Source organism: Anomaloglossus baeobatrachus, chromosome 4 (genome assembly GCF_048569485.1).
Source record: "Anomaloglossus baeobatrachus isolate aAnoBae1 chromosome 4, aAnoBae1.hap1, whole genome shotgun sequence".
Taxonomy (NCBI): Eukaryota; Metazoa; Chordata; class Amphibia; order Anura; family Aromobatidae; genus Anomaloglossus; species Anomaloglossus baeobatrachus.
Window position 1 is genome coordinate 59,647,560 of NC_134356.1, and position 6,000 is coordinate 59,653,559.

Consider the following 6,000-nt stretch of genomic DNA (forward strand, 5'->3'; position numbering starts at 1 on the left):
AACATCTCACGGTACAGTTCAGACAAAAGCAAAGAAGCGGAGATAGCACAGTCCATGCCCTGAGTAAACTGTAATGCTCGCTGCTGTTGATAGTAAGGCGGCAAGCAGAAGTGGACCCACTGAACCACAGAGGGCATCCAAACGTACCTTTTCCTGAGAAGTGCTTGAGTAAGTGTCCGACGTGAGGCAGACGCTAGGTGCCACTCCCAGGGCAGTGACTGGGATTGTGGCAGCTGACCGCCAAAACAGAGGCATACACATCTGAGGATAGGCAGAGCCTAACGGCCGGAAGAACGGTGTGCATGTTTTAAAGCTGTTTGTGTATCTAGGAGACCTGTGTTTTTGTCAGTAGGAGAGCTGTATGTGTATGTATGGCATAAAGTGTACATTAACGCAAGTTCTTTTGTAGCAGTCTCAGTCTGCAACCCAGGGAGTGAGTCCAATTCTTAAAAAAAGAGAGGCTGTGGGGTTATCTTTTACTTTCCATAAATTATCAGCAAATTGATAAAATTACACCTATCAAAAAAAAAAAATAAACAGCCTCCTCCATAACCCCTCTAGCTGTCCTATCCATCGCCAAGATAAGTGTGTCTTATGCCATTCCAGGTAGAAGTAATATTCAATCAATTTGCTCCTAATTTAGACAAAGTAGCTGGATGGTTTATCAAGCAAACTGTACATTTGAGAGGTCTGCCTATTTTATAACAGGTGTAACATGTATTTATTAAACTTAAATTTTTTATTTGCCTGAACTATACTACTTCTTTATTTTAGTAGGTAATAGTGGGCCATCTATTGTAAACTCCAAACCTGACCCTATACCATCCGGCATGACAACAAGACTGAAGGCTACCATGCAGGCTCCGCATAAAACATCTAAAAAGGTTAGCAGAGCTTTGCAGGTGATGAATTTATCCACACATACATTCCCCAGGGTGCCCACGTTTTAACTGCTCCCCAAGATTCACAAGGATGCTATCAGTCCACCGGGCCGTCCGATTGTGTCTGGTTTGGAGGGAATGTGTGACCCGGTAGTAGATTCATTGATATCTATTTAAAACCGTTGGTTGAAACGCTTCCCTCCTACCTAAAACACAAAACGGACGTGCTCAATAGGATTGATGGCATCTATATGGAAGCGGACATGTTGATCGTCACGGCGCATATAGTCATTATATACCTGTATCCGCCATGAGGATGGAGGCAGCGGTCCACTTCTTCCTCGGGACCTCCGGTCGGGACAGTGAGATGTGTGATTTAATACTCCAGCTGCTCCGCTTTATCCTAACCCATAAAAGGCTTGACTTTAATCCTATCAACTCCTTTTCCAGAGACCTCCTGCTGATCCTTGAGAAGGCACTGGATGACGGTCTTATTACCAAGAAGGTAATGGAGGGACTTTTAGTTAAATTCCCCAGGGTGCCCACGTTTTATCTGCTCCCCAAGATTCACAAGGATGCCATCAGTCCACCGGGCCGTCCGATTGTGTCTGGTTTGGAGGGAATGTGTGACCCGGTAGTAGATTCATTGATATCTATTTAAAACCGTTGGTTGAAACGCTTCCCTCCTACCTAAAACACAAAACGGACGTGCTCAATAGGATTGATGGCATCTATATGGAAGCGGACATGTTGATGATCATCACGGCGGATATAGAGTCATTATATACCTGTATCCGCCATGAGGATGAGGCAGCGGTCCACTTCTTCCTCGGGACCTCCGGTAGGGACAGTGAGATGTGTGATTTAATACTCCAGCTGCTCCGCTTTATCCTAACCCATAATTTCTTTACTTTTAAGAACTCGTTCTACCTGCAGCAGCGCGGCACTGCGATGGGTGCGGCCTGTGCACCCTCGTATGCTAATCTCTTCCTGGGGTACTGGGAGAGATCAATTTTTGGCGACGAGGGTGACCAGGCCGTATCCCATCAGCACTGGTCCATCTTGAAGACTGACCCAGCTCTTAGGGATTCACTTTCAGACTTTCCATTGATGAGCGCGAGAAGGTTGTTGAATTTAAGAGATAAGCTTGTCCAAAGCCATTATGTTCCCCAAACCTCTGGGTTTCTTGGTTCTTTATTGTCCCGTGTGGGCTGTTTCCCGTGCGGCCATTGTCTGGCCTGCCGCAATGTTGTACGCAGTTTTGTGTTCTCATTTGCTGATGGGAAACGAGAGTTTCAAATCAGAGATTATATATCCTGCGGTACATCTAATGTCGTCTACTATGCGGTTTGCGGGTGTTCACTGATCTATATTGGTCTAACATCGCGATAACTACAACTACTTATCAGTGCTAAAGGCACAACAAAAGAACCCAGCATGGTTAAACGCTTGAAATTTTCCCATAACAACATACATGGCAAAAATGCCTTATAAACGAATGTACTTTTTTGGTCCAGTATCTTTAAGATAACAATAAATGTTGGTAAAAAGTATAGGTGTCTTACAGTGCCACAGAAGCTTATTCTGATGGAGGAGAATGCTGATAGCATCCTTCCTGGTGAATTAAACAACTATTTTCTTCCTCCTGCCCTACATTGATCTATCTGATTGATGTGGTGGAGGAAAAAAAAAGATAGCAGGACCTGCATGGATGCTGCACTTTCTTTATAGCTGTAGGTACTTTCAGGTCATGTAATCAGTCACATTCCTGGAAGGAATTTCAAAATATGGTAATGAATACATTGATTGTGTATACTTATCACATAATTACTATGATTTTGAACATTACAAAATCTATAAGAGGAACTGCTGTCGCTGAGGGTGATCCCTCCTACCAAGCCAAGGGAAAAGGCTTCCGGCCCCAAAGGACAGGTTTGGACGAGGTGCTCTGCTCCTCCACATAAACCTAAGGCTCGGCAATTTTCACATTGTTGAACAGACATTTTAATACTATTCACTTGTTCACTTGCTAAGGCTTCCGAATCGGAGCGGAAAGTGAAAGATGGGAAGCAAATGGCCTCTGGAAGAATGGAGACAGGCGAATAGGTTTGTTTCTTGCAAGAAACCTTCAAAGATCTTTCCTGGAACCTATGACCGAACCTCATGGCTAAGGAGATAAGATCATCCAGAGAAGCGGGTATATCATGACTGGCCAGTTCGTCCTTGATTCTCCCAGATAGAACTTCCCAAAATGCAGCCGCAAATGCTTGATCTTTCCATCCTAATTTAGAAGCGAGGTTGGAAAACTGAACTGCATATTATTCAAGTATCAGAACTCCATGACACAAGTACAGAAGAGAGGACAAAACCAAGTTGACTCGAACCGGTCCTCAAAACTTTCTGGAAGGCCTGCAGAAATTCCTGCATATCAGTCGGAATTGGGTCATTTATGTCCCATAGGGGATTAACCCAAGCAAAAGCCTCTCTCCCGAGGTGCGAGATCAGGAGCGCCACATTGGACCTGTCTGAAGAAAATTGATGGGCCAACAGCTCAAAGTGCTAAGCGCGCTGGTTCTTGAAACTTTGGCATTGTTTTGGCTCGCCATGAAAATAAGGTAGAGCAACCAGATGAGGTCCGGATTCAGACGACCGGAGCTGGAACGTTCAGACGGAGCCAGAGCTGGAACGTTCAGGCGGGCATTCACTGAACATAAATGGGCAAGAAGTTGATTTTGCTGATCTCGCATCTGCAACATCTCACGGTACAGTTCAGACAAAAGCAAAGAAGCGGAGATAGCACAGTCCATGCCCTGAGTAAACTGTAATGCTCGCTGCTGTTGATAGTAAGGCGGCAAGCAGAAGTGGACCCACTGAACCACAGAGGGCATCCAAACGTACCTTTTCCTGAGAAGTGCTTGAGTAAGTGTCCGACGTGAGGCAGACGCTAGGTGCCACTCCCAGGGCAGTGACTGGGATTGTGGCAGCTGACCGCCAAAACAGAGGCATACACATCTGAGGATAGGCAGAGCCTAACGGCCGGAAGAACGGTGTGCATGTTTTAAAGCTGTTTGTGTATCTAGGAGACCTGTGTTTTTGTCAGTAGGAGAGCTGTATGTGTATGTATGGCATAAAGTGTACATTAACGCAAGTTCTTTTGTAGCAGTCTCAGTCTGCAATCCAGGGAGTGAGTCCAATTCTTAAAAAAAGACAGGCTGTGGGGTTATCTTTTACTTTCCATAAATTATCAGCAAATTGATAAAATTACACCTATCAAAAAAAAAAAATAAACAGCCTCCTCCATAACCCCTCTAGCTGTCCTATCCATCGCCAAGATAAGTGTGTCTTATGCCATTCCAGGTAGAAGTAATATTCAATCAATTTGCTCCTAATTTAGACAAAGTAGCTGGATGGTTTATCAAGCAAACTGTACATTTGAGAGGTCTGCCTATTTTATAACAGGTGTAACATGTATTTATTAAACTTAAATTTTTTATTTGCCTGAACTATACTACTTCTTTATTTTAGTAGGTAATAGTGGGCCATCTATTGTAAACTCCAAACCTGACCCTATACCATCCGGCATGACAACAAGACTGAAGGCTACCATGCAGGCTCCGCATAAAACATCTAAAAAGGTTAGCAGAGCTTTGCAGGTGATGAATTTATCCACACATACATTCCCCAGGGTGCCCACGTTTTAACTGCTCCCCAAGATTCACAAGGATGCTATCAGTCCACCGGGCCGTCCGATTGTGTCTGGTTTGGAGGGAATGTGTGACCCGGTAGTAGATTCATTGATATCTATTTAAAACCGTTGGTTGAAACGCTTCCCTCCTACCTAAAACACAAAACGGACGTGCTCAATAGGATTGATGGCATCTATATGGAAGCGGACATGTTGATCGTCACGGCGGATATAGTCATTATATACCTGTATCCGCCATGAGGATGGAGGCAGCGGTCCACTTCTTCCTCGGGACCTCCGGTCGGGACAGTGAGATGTGTGATTTAATACTCCAGCTGCTCCGCTTTATCCTAACCCATAAAAGGCTTGACTTTAATCCTATCAACTCCTTTTCCAGAGACCTCCTGCTGATCCTTGAGAAGGCACTGGATGACGGTCTTATTACCAAGAAGGTAATGGAGGGACTTTTAGTTAAATTCCCCAGGGTGCCCACGTTTTATCTGCTCCCCAAGATTCACAAGGATGCCATCAGTCCACCGGGCCGTCCGATTGTGTCTGGTTTGGAGGGAATGTGTGACCCGGTAGTAGATTCATTGATATCTATTTAAAACCGTTGGTTGAAACGCTTCCCTCCTACCTAAAACACAAAACGGACGTGCTCAATAGGATTGATGGCATCTATATGGAAGCGGACATGTTGATGATCATCACGGCGGATATAGAGTCATTATATACCTGTATCCGCCATGAGGATGAGGCAGCGGTCCACTTCTTCCTCGGGACCTCCGGTAGGGACAGTGAGATGTGTGATTTAATACTCCAGCTGCTCCGCTTTATCCTAACCCATAATTTCTTTACTTTTAAGAACTCGTTCTACCTGCAGCAGCGCGACACTGCGATGGGTGCGGCCTGTGCACCCTCGTATGCTAATCTCTTCCTGGGGTACTGGGAGAGATCAATTTTTGGCGACAAGGGTGACCAGGCCGTATCCCATCAGCACTGGTCCATCTTGAAGACTGACCCAGCTCTTAGGGATTCACTTTCAGACTTTCCATTGATGAGCGCGAGAAGGTTGTTGAATTTAAGAGATAAGCTTGTCCAAAGCCATTATGTTCCCCAAACCTCTGGGTTTCTTGGTTCTTTATTGTCCCGTGTGGGCTGTTTCCCGTGCGGCCATTGTCTGGCCTGCCGCAATGTTGTACGCAGTTTTGTGTTCTCATTTGCTGATGGGAAACGAGAGTTTCAAATCAGAGATTATATATCCTGCGGTACATCTAATGTCGTCTACTATGCGGTTTGCGGGTGTTCACTGATCTATATTGGTCTAACATCGCGATAACTACAACTACTTATCAGTGCTAAAGGCACAACAAAAGAACCCAGCATGGTTAAACGCTTGAAATTTTCCCATAACAACATACATGGCAAAAATGC